The sequence below is a fragment of the Schistosoma haematobium genome, chromosome ZW (assembly GCF_000699445.3).
Source record: "Schistosoma haematobium chromosome ZW, whole genome shotgun sequence".
Taxonomy (NCBI): Eukaryota; Metazoa; Platyhelminthes; class Trematoda; order Strigeidida; family Schistosomatidae; genus Schistosoma; species Schistosoma haematobium.
Genome location: NC_067195.1, coordinates 54,058,159 through 54,070,368, shown reverse-complemented (window position 1 = coordinate 54,070,368; position 12,210 = coordinate 54,058,159). Strand labels below are relative to the sequence as shown.

At 30.9% G+C, this 12,210-nt stretch overlaps 1 protein-coding gene across 1 annotated transcript in view; it reads left to right on the top strand.

The window, feature by feature from the left end:
* CHRNA2_2 (Neuronal acetylcholine receptor subunit alpha-2) overlaps window positions 1-5,387 on the top strand; it is a 94,955-nt gene extending 89,568 nt beyond the window's left edge. The window contains exons 2-3 of the mRNA XM_051211771.1: window positions 1,262-1,434; window positions 4,658-5,387. The gene's annotated coding sequence lies outside the window, so the exon portion shown is untranslated. The remainder of the gene's footprint in view (window positions 1-1,261; window positions 1,435-4,657) is intronic.
* Window positions 5,388-12,210: the final 6,823 nt, after the last annotated feature.

Below are 12,210 nucleotides of genomic sequence, written 5' to 3'. Positions count from 1 at the left end.
ACTAGCATTTTACATGAGTTGTGAAAATTATGAAAATATGCCTTACTTTCCTCTTAAATACTATAATAGATCGTAAACGAGTGGAACCACAATTTTTGTTATTAATATAAAACAACTGTGACCTATTGCTGTCTTATAAGGTGATTCAGTAGAAAAGTTTCACGATTTCTCCTCAAACAAATTTCTGGAAACAGGACGAGTGAGATCTTAGTTATGGAAATTCAAATAACTATATTTTATGCAACATAACTCCAAATTTGTTTCGGCTAAGTTGAACTACCGAAAAACTAGCCATAAGATTCAGTGGTTTTGTATGCCTAAACATTTCATTTTTTGCCACAATCACACAACTTTTGTTAATCTAAAGAATTGTAACCCCCCTGACTATATGTTTAAACTTGCTTATGAAATGGAGAGTTAATGTGGCGCGCATCAAAGAAAAATATTTACTGTGAAATATCGCAGGAAATAAATATCTAAGTTTTGCAGAAAATGAATCAATATTTCAGCTTCAAACTAACTTGCATCTATCACTCAAACATCACTTTATTTGCATCTGTCTATACTACCTGTCAACAAATCCAGCCATCTTAGAATGACTATTTATCTTCTGATAATTACGGAGAAGTATTCAGAGACATGAATAATTTCAAACAATAATATAATACACCACATCATCTTGCTTATAGTCGTTCTGCAGACTTACAGATATTTCTATGAAAATGAATCTACTTACAGTAGATAACTAGTGGACATTTACTGGAAGAATTGCTCTTTTTATCTAGTAATTTGCTTTACGTTCTGAAATTCTATTAGGATAATCAAGGCCTAATGAAAATGAATTTCTGGGAAGTTTATAATAATCCTGAAAATAAGTTCAAGGCTCTGGTTTAGTTATATATTGGTTTTAATAGTTTACAGTGTTCCAGGTAACTATTGAAGTTTTAAATCTACATTTTCTATCCCCAACTTAATTTTCTTGCTGAGAAAAGCACTCAATAACTTTGGATTGTTGTGAATACATAGATGATAAATAAACATCTAACTGTGAAATTAGAATTGTGAGAGAAGTCAAAGAAACAAGCTATTAACATTTAGTCTATAGGTTATCATTTCAGGTTAATATTCTGGTTTTCAAATTAGTAATTGAATATGTCCAAATACCTTATGATCATTGTCATCGTAATAAAATGTAAAATGTTGCATCTTTTCTAAGCTGAAACAAAACAGTACACAAAATAATTTATTTATATCCACACAGAACTCTACGTGGAGTCTATGAGCATACAGGAGGTCGTAACCTAGCTCTTATGGCTGCTCTTGAAAATACACTTGAAGAGGCCTTGAAAGTGGAAAAAGATAGGAGATTAACGATACTGGACGGCGTCAACAAGCCCAATAAACCTGATTATTTTTCACCTCAATATGAGAGAGGTAAGTTCGTCAAATGATTGTAATAACTCGTATCTTCAAAATGTTCCTTATTAAAACTTCGAACTACTTTTGAGATTTAAAATTGAGCTTACGTGTCACAAAATTGGTTAGTGCTTACTTAATTTTATTTTTGGAATTGCTAGACTAGTGTTGTGTTCAATCAAAGATAAGTTATTTACTGTTATTTGTTCAAACAAACAAGCTTAATCGATTTGAACAAGATAAACTAAATAATCAATCAATAAAGGTAAGTCGCTGATGATAGGATCACCTCTTTTATTTTTTGAATCACTAATGGTAACTTTTATTTCATATAACTCTTTGCTCTCCAGTGATCTCAGTTTAAATGACTTCTCAGAACAAAAGATTGAATGCGAACAACAATTTAGGCGAAGCTTTTCTAAAGAAAAGATCGTTTGGTTAATTTATGTGAAAGATTATCAAGATTAAGGTGTTTTTAAAACTACTGGTGTGATAGTCATATTTTTACGATGGTTCCTTAGAAGGATTTTAAATATTCATGGTACTACTTTATAATTTTATTGTTTTCAATAAAACTGGGTAGAGCATAAAATGAAATGTCTAAGATCATTAGCCTTTAAACTGGTCGAGTTTGGGTTATTTACTTCAAGGAAATAATCGAATTTTATACAAATGTACCGTTGAAGAAAATCTGATTCAAGTTTCAAGTTTACTCATTTGAGTATCTCCCGTTATTAATATAATATTACATGCTGTCATTTTCCTACAATGACAGTAATTAAATAAAAGTGTACACATTTTGATCATAGAAATAAACTAGTAGGAACATGTGTACTCATATTTTGTGCTTAGTATGACTCATCAAAAGGGCGCTTCTGTCAGCTTTTATTGATTCGGACCATAACACACTAAAGTTTGAGCCATTTGACAGAATAATCAAGAGTATTAGAACTGTTCAGATGAATATGAATTCTTCAGCAAACATAATGAGTAAATTACCAAAGAGACGGTTGTTTACTATAGGAAGGTGATTGACTATAGAGTGATCGTTTTAAAACTTCATCGTTTGACAATATGTGCTGAGTTAAAGCTGTTAAAAATCAAAGTCTCTTATCTCTTATAGCTTAATTCATGAAATACAAACAACAAATGTTCTATGATATAATGAAAAACAGAAAAAATTCTATAATCTGTTCAGATTAACATCAAATTTTAACATTTTTATAGGCTTAGATGTTTCTGTTATAACTTGCGGCCTGTGTGCCCTGTTAATGTATAACGTAGCGATACTGCCGATTAGAGAGCAGTGAATTATCGATCGGACCAATAACACGTAAAACACTTACGAGCAGTCTAGAGTCCTGATTAGCCCTGCTTTCCCCCTAGCCCAGCCAGTTAAGTCCAGAACACCAATCTCAGCCTCTGCAATATAAATCATTTATTTCAAACATACTCGGTTTATATACCGATCAAACAGACTACATCGTACCAATACAATAGGAAACAACATTTATACAAGATTTGGCCAAATATGGCTGTAAATGTGGGAGGTAGTAAATAATAGACAGGGTATAATTCAAGAATGGTAAATCGTAGAATAATAGTTCATAGGTTAAAATAAAGCTCATAATAAGAGGGACATAAATATGAATAGTTTAGTTACTTAATAATTATATAATAGAAATGTACGTATAGTAATTATCCATAAATGGATCCCAAAAGTTACCATTCATTATGCTTATCGGGACATAACAGTTTCATTAAAGCCTGTTCATATAATAATACAAAGGAAACAAGTGATAACTTAAGGTATTAAGTTCAAAATGAAATATATATATATTATATTCAATATTCCATACTTTATAATCAAATAAAGTCAGTCAAATATGACTATTTTTTTAACATTTTCCCATTATCTTAATCTGTATTAGTTCTTAAGTAGATTTTCACCTTTCGAATAAATTAAACTATATTTAAACAGAAGAATTATTAACAATTATATAGTTAATTATGGTATTAACAATGGTTTATTATAAAATGACATAGAAATGACGAATGTATACATTGAATATACAATACATTTTTGTGTTTTTCCTTTTTTTTAAAAAAATAAAATAACCTTCATTTCTCCTCATTTGTTCTTTACTTTGGTAAAATTATAATATTGTAATAATTTGAGTGAATAATAACTACTACGAATCAAGTGTAGATGGTTACTGCTGCTAGGCAACTCTGTAACAATAATTAGTCGTATTGAAATAATAATACATTAAAAATGTACTTTATTATTTTCAGTAATATTAATGGTCAAATTAGCAGAGTAATAATAATAATAATAATAATAATAGCAGTAATAGTAGTGTATGCAAGATTAATGGGAGATTTTTTTTTTAATTCCTATACTTCATTTCAACATTGTATAACTTTAATTCTAGTTAATTGTTTTATTACCTAACATCTTTTTTTTCTTTTTTTTTACAAAATAAAGGAAAAACATACAAAAATTATAATTATAAGAATTAAATTTTGATCATTTCCATTTTTATTCTGTCCGTTACAGTTAAACAAATAAAATTAATGAATAATTTTAAATGAATTGAAGCGTTCATTCATTATCGATTGATTAAACAATTATTTATTGCCATAACAATAAAATATTTATTAAATCATGAAATAGCAATGTATTTCTTTTTTTAATTTATTTAGAAAATATAAGCTCTTTCATGCCTAAAATGAGACTGAAATTAAACAATAAATTATCTGAAGCAGCAAATATATTTCATTAAGTAGGTGCTAAGTTTTAAAATTCCTTGTTTACAATACTTTTTTAATGGTCGGATTTATGAGATGATTTAAACTAGGCCACCCTGGAAAATCTGGAAACAATAGATGACTATTTCATTCTAGTAGGAAATTCCTCAGCAATACGCATCCACAACCCTGCACCTGGGATTCGAACCCAGGACTTTCGGTTTCTCGTATGAACTCTTAACCTCTAGACCACTTAGCCAGCATCCAATGGTGTTAATGTCTAACTACAACCAATCCTGGGTTTGAATCCTGCATGCGGGATCGTGAATGCGCACTGCTGAGGAGTTTCATAATAAAATGAAACGACCTCCCAATGCTACCAATTCAGTAGTATATTCATTTTTGTTTTAATTCGTTTTTTTATAATTCATAATATATAACTATTCTATGTAATCTTTCTAATAAGATATATTTTATTTAAATTTTATAGATTATCGTTGGCAAGCAGCAATACGAGCTTATGAAATTGAACAAGCCAATAGAGAATTTCGATTAATACAATCAGAATTAGAACGACTTAAAGCTTTACAAGCAGAAAGACGAAATCAACAAGAATAATATCAAGTTTTTTTTAAAAAAAAAAGCAAAATTAAATGATAGCCTTTCGTCAAAACTTTTCTCATTGATTTTGTACCACTAATCAGTAAAATTTACTGATAATTTAATGTATAGATTGAAAAGAAGACTTTTATTATATCACCATATTAAAGCGCCAGCTTATACAATAAACTAGTAAACATACATCAAATATAATAATGATAAAGTCTGTATGAAATTCTTTTGTTCATTGAATAATATTTACACATTAAACAGAGTATTGAAAATTGATCATTTTAGTTATTACAATTATTGTTTTGTTTAAATCCCTCATATTTAGATGTTTCATTAACCAAGATAAATTTCTATTTCGAAAATATTTAGTGTTTATATATATATATATATATAAGATCTTTCAGTGATTCGATTTAGAACTCTCTCTTGTATTCCTATTGGTTAAAAATATAAATAATATGACAGATTAGAATTTATTTTATGATTATTCAATGTATTATATAATAATGTATAATCATAGTTTGATTTCAACTATCAATTGTTTAGTATGAAGTTTTAAAGAATGTTTATTTATATTACTATTTTAAAATAGAACAATTTACTTTTATATAATGAAGTATTTAAAGATGTTAAAAAAGAAATATTGATATACGATATATATCTATGAATTGGTGGCCCATATGTGTTTCAATCTTTAATGTGTATAGTATCAGGCATTCTTCTAATTATTGAGTCAATGTGTACTAGATTTAAGAGCTACAATTTTTACTAAGGATTTCATTTCATGCCATAAATTTTACTTTATCTGCTTTTTTTTCATCCAGTATGCTGGGGTGAACTACAGTGGTATATTCATAGAAGATATGTAGATAGATTTGGACGAATGAAATGAAATCCTCAATCAGTCAGGCAGCTACAACGTAGGACCAGGCACATATATACATCGGTCCAAGTTGCTATACCGCATTAGCACAACAAGATGAACACCGGATTAATAGAAGTAGTTAATTCAATGGTGGTAATATATAAAAGAAAGATTGAATATAAGGATGTAGTACAGGAAGAAAGAGTTAGTACGTAGAAATATATGAAGTAGTTTTAATCTCGCAGTTTAGGAGGAGACAAAGAGTTTATACACCGACTCCATTGTGATCGATTCTAAGCCATGTCACCCAGAGTCTCCAACCATTGGTTACAATAATTTTGCAGACCCCAACCAAGTAGTCTGCATTTAATAACGTGGTTAAGACCAGAAGTTAGTGACTTCAAGCACTGATTCCTTGTTTTGGTTTGGCAGCCCCTAACTTTCTTAAAACTATCCCCAACATTAGTCAGCATTGCGTGTAGTGGCACTAGGTGTTCAGACATATGTGACACGTGGCCTAACCATCTCAGTCGATGAAGATTCACAACCTCAGTGCAAATAATGGTCTTATATGTAGCACTCATCAACTAAATGAACGAAAAAATGTTCAAAAATGCTAGATATTACACTTTTATTAAACACTGCGAAAAGTTGACTAAGTTTATACGAAGTATTCATTTACTGATTTATATCACTAGTGAACATTTGGGATATAAATGATCATACTGAAAGTTGAATGCTATTGTACATGTACTTTTCGTATATATTTCATATTTTAACAAAGAGTTTTTACTAACCCTGTGTCATGAATATTTTCTAGAAACTAAAATTTCATATCCTTATGATTAGAATGAAATACAATAGAAATGAATTAGAAATAGAATGGGATTAGAAATAAGACCTTATTTGATGCAGAGTTAAGTTAGATTACGGACAGATGCTTCTTTGATTTGTCAAAACGTGGATATTATGGTGCAACAGTTTACTTGGAATCAATTAGTAGTTTTTGAGACGTTATGTATGGGGGGTAGAACATGAATAGAGATGGCTGATATTTGATAATAGAACACTTTCGAAGTATTGCTTGTATATGATGGAATCATCTGGTATGTATTGGCGAAATGAAAAGAAGAATATTAGGTATAGATGAAATATTGGTTAGTAAGGTTGAAAAACTCATTTCACAAGTTTCATAGAATAGGTGGATCACGAGTAGTATTAGGATCCAAGAGATAAAGTTACATCCAGCTAACGTGTCCCACATAGAAAATATATGTCCTGGATTCCACTAGTAGCTTAATCTATCTACTCTACAAGTAGAAACATCTTTCAAATACCTAATAGTTTACATATACTCACTGAATAATTTTTTGTTTACAATTCAAGATGAATTAACCAATTAAAAAGTATCTGTGAATATTCCTATATATTTCATATGACATCCACTTCAAAATATTCATTAGTGAGAGTTAAACTGAAATGATAGTTAAGCAACTTTACTTTGTGAAGCACCAACGCATTCATATGATTGACATTACTCTCAATTTTAGTGTTTTTTTTAATCATTGCCGAAATATTAAACTTCAATTTGATTCTACATTTTTAATTCACAAAAATTTATTCTCACTTTTAAAACTATAGTCGTTATGTTAGGCAACCATTTTTTTCCTAGCCATTGAAGATATTGTTACTTTGATTGATGCACAGTGCATTTCATTAACATCATCTTTTTACGCTGATGTAGTGTAGAAACTTGAGATGATGTAGATGTGTCATCTTATACGTTGATTATGACCTACTGATCTATTTGTAATTCAGATCCCTATTTGTAAAATACTTAAGGTTGTAAAAAGTAGTAGACTCACTAAGTCGACTTAATTATTCAACTTACATATAAAATCACGTTTTTCCTGAAACTTCGATATTCAGTTTCAAATTTTTTGGTTAACAACTAAAAATTGTTTGATATTTAAGAAAACAAAAAATATTATTATGAGATTTTTATACTGGCAAGCTGGAACACACAAATTTATTCAATAAGGTAAAACTACTGTGATACCTTCTAAATGAGATAATTATCAAATCACAATAACAAATATCAATATATAACTAGTTTTATAATAAGGCAACTTGTTCATAAACATTTAAGAGTTGCACAGATTCAAATCATGAGTCAATTGAAGCTAGACCACCATGGAAAACCTGAAAGCACTGGACGGCCGTTTCGTCCTAGTATGGGACTCCGCAGTTCATTGTAATTTTCCCATTATCTAATGAAATTTTTCATATAAATGTATAAAACTACACATGTACTTACATAATTATACGTAATCATAAATATTATATCAAGTAAATCTCAATACCTTTCATTGTAAACTTATGTCTCGTAATAATCAACATCAAGAATTCTATCTTATCTAAGCTAACTTATCTTTACCACACAATATACATATTCTATTCATTAGTTGAAAATTACAAGAAAACAGCGTTTAATCTGTCTGAGATTCATTTGAAATTATAACTAAAGTTTTTTAACATCAACCAGAGAGAAGATTCGAACAAATACTACCTTGTAACACATAAAAAATTAAGCGAAGTTCTAAGGTTTCATCTGTATACCACTTTTCGAAATGCATAAAGTCAAGGTTTTTGTGTATATAAGGGGTTTTATAGACTAGCAACAGTTCAAGGTGAATATTTCAGTTAATAAAAAACTTGAAGTTTGTAATTACAATAACTATTATAATTAAATTTGAATAGTGGCGAGCAATGGAATCCAAAATGTATATTTTCTCTTATTTAGGACTCATTAATTACTAAAAATACTATCATTATTTACTATTCTATTCTTTTAATTACAACATAAAAATATGTTTCATTAAGCAAGCTGACAAACGTATTACATAAAAGAACAGAATACTTTTCTTATACAACCCATCCCTATATAACACTTCAAATTGAAACTAATGAGTCAATCACTTTGTTATCATTATCAGTATTATTAACTCGACAATTCACATCTATTTATAAAACATTCATGAAATTCATTTACAAAATAGTTATAGATGAAAGGTTTGAAATCAATCACAAAAGAAATCATTCAATACTTTCTAGTTTGTAGTAATTCTACAGTTGGATCCATTCACTGAAACAAAGTATCTGTAGTGATTTTGAGGTCTTGTTATAATTTATGTTTTATCAAGTATATACAAAAAAAAGGTAAACTTCCTAAAGATAACTACAAGTCACACCCTCAATGGGATATATGGTATACTTTTATGCATTTTAATATTTTTTGACATATTGAAATATTTATTTTCATTATTATTATTATCACTTCATTAAAAGTACATTTAAAGTGAGAATAAATCTGGAAATTAAAAATCAATAAATTTTGTCGTTAAGAATAATTTGTAATTTACTTGTAACAAATATAACTTCATAATACTTAATGTGTAAATCATTTCATTTTTCAAAAAGATTTATATTATAACCTTGATTTATATTCTCATGATAACAAGATACTTTACTTACTTACTTACGCCTGTTACTCCTAATGGAGTATAGGCCACCGACCAGCATTCTCCAACCCACTCTGTCCTAGGCCTTCTTTTCTAGTTCCATCCAATTCTTGTTCATTTTTCTCACGTCTGTCTCCATTTCTCGGCGTAATGTGTTCTTTGGTCTTCCTCTTCTCATTACGGCTTCAGGATTCCATGTGAGGGCTTACCTTGTGATGCAGTTTGGTGCTTTCTTCAATGTGTGTCATATCCACTTCCAGCGCTTCTTCCTGATTTCTTCATCCGCTCTGATCTGGTTTGTTCTCTCTCACAGTAGGTTGTTGCTAATAGTGTACGGCCAACGGATCCGAAGTCATTTGCACAGACATCTGTTAATAAACACCTGTATCTTGTGGATGATGGCTTTCGTAGTTCTCTAGGTTTCCGTTCCATACAGTAGAACTGTCTTGACATTTGTATTGAAAATCCTGACCTTGGTGTTGGTTGAGTTGTTTTGAGTTCCAGATGTTCTTCAGTTGTAAATATACTGCTCTCGCTTTACCGATCCGCGCCTTCACATTTGCATCATATCCACCATGTTCATCAATGATGCTGCCCAAATATGTAAAGGTTTTTACATCTTCCAAATCGTCTCCGTCAATTGTGATTGGATTGGTGCATGCTGTGTTGTATCGGAGAATCTTGCTTTTCCCTTTGTATGATAACAAGATACGAGTATGAATTTATTTTATTGACCTAAATAACAGAAATTACTCAAAACAAATGACCTTTAAATGAAGCTTAAGGTAGTTACAGTTATTTTGGTTTAATGGAACTATTAATTAGATGAGGTAACTAATAAGGATTATCCTTCAAAAAAAATGACTACTGAAAGAATATTTCCCAATTAATATCTATAGATAAATTGATCGACATTTTTCAAAGGTTACGTCATAGGTTATCCAACTACGTTGTTGATGTTTCATCAACCTACGGGATGTTTTTCATAGGTTGTTTTGAATACAATGTTGCTAGACAATATTTTAATGAAATCCATAAAAGGTAAATCTTATTACTTAAGACTATATTGAGCTTAAATAGTCGGATCTATTAATGTCATGTATATGGCATGCTTAAACATCTATTTAACGAAATGTTGAAGCCTTTTAAATTCCCACATCCTCGAACATTAAGATGGTAATCAACAAATATATCTTTCCCTAGGTACCAAACTTATACTGTCATCATTTTCTATTCATTTGACGGCCGAGCTCAAAAACAGTTTAATTTCATTTCAGGATTAAGCAACTTTGTTTCAATCAATCCATTAGGAAAACAGTCTTACTTGCCACTGTAAAAGATGGATTTCAAAAACTGAGATATAACCATGTTCTAAGTAGGCTCTCTGAAGGAAGCAACACTTCTGCACACACTAGTTTTCTATGGTACATGTTTTATATACAGAGGGAGTGTCCGATAGTAACTTGGTGATGACTGCTAAATTTTGTTGACAGATAAAGGAAATGATGTGATATGTAGAGCAATCATCGTTATCCAGTCTACCAATAATGAATTTATACTGATTAGAGATGATCCCGTTCTTCACTTGGTTGTCCGAGATGTGTACACACGTCCCAAGCTAGAACACTGATATGGTTGAGGTTATTGACTGTGGAGTTACACATCATTACCTGCACATCTGAATTGCAGTCCGTTGAAACATAGCCAGTGACAAAAAAGATCAAATGTCTCATGTGAGTTATTTATTAATTTGATTAAATCATCAATATGATCTAAAATACGGTTTTGCTAGATGCAGAAAATAATAACAAGGAGATTTCGCAAAGTCCTAACCAGATAGGTCTGTTGGTTTAACAGAGCCAAGGTTTAAACGCTGAAAAAGGAATGTCTTTTCCAAACAGTTGCATAACCGGGCCAATACAGACAAATAAAAACTCTAAAAATAGATTACTGTCTAAATCCGATAAAAATTGTAACAGCGGAGAATGACAGAATCAAAAAAGCAGAAATTCACGGTGAATAAAGACTATGAAATCACCGAGCAGGATATAAATACATGCGAATTTATTATGTTTAAAATTTGCAGAATAATGAACGAACCCTTTCGAAATATTCTGAGGATATTTGTAACTGAATATCTAAAATTTACATATATCCAGTACCGTAAACGCCCACGTCCCAGTCACAGAAGTGAACAGTAAATTTCTGAAAGGTGTATACATCATTCGATAAGTATGAGAATAAGTCTCAGAAGCCGTAAGTTGGGTTGAAAAGTGATATGCCTTTTGTATGCGTAACTCAGCCTGTAGCTCTTCTACAATTACTGCAGGTCCTAAGCCCAAGTAAAGAAGGAGGGTTGAACATGGGGTCAACAACTTTATCCCGTAGAAAACAACCTTGGTCAAAAAACGCTAACCAGAATAAACAAATTAAACCATTTAAACTCTTCCCTCCGAGTTCAAGTAAGGATTATGACGCCTCATGATGAAAACCGATATTATTCGAAGTCACTAGGCTGATGTACTTTCTAACAACTAGAGCAAGAATTAATACAGGTACATGGAATGTTCGGACAATCTATGAGACCGGGAGGACTAGTCAAATAGCTACAGAATCAGTGAGACTCATTGAACCCAAGCTAGACAGAAAATGATAGATTCGGGAGAGATGTCACTGTACTCTGGTCAAGAAAGGGAAAATGCTTAACACACTCAGGGAGTTGCTCTGATGCCGTCCAAAGAAGCACGTATAGCACTTATAGGATGGGAATCCCATGGATCGAAAATCACAAAAGAATCCTTCAAAACAAAGGAGGGAATCATAATGTATGTTATCCAATGTTATGCACCCACCAATGATAACAACGACGATAATAACGATCAGTTCAATGAGAGGCTTCAATCTATCATAGCGAAGTGCTCAGAAAAGGACCTGACTATCCTGATAGATCTGAACGCCAAAGTTGGAATGGATAATACCACGTATAAACATATCATGGGACGACATGGATTGACTGGGATATTGGAATGAGAATGGGGAGATATT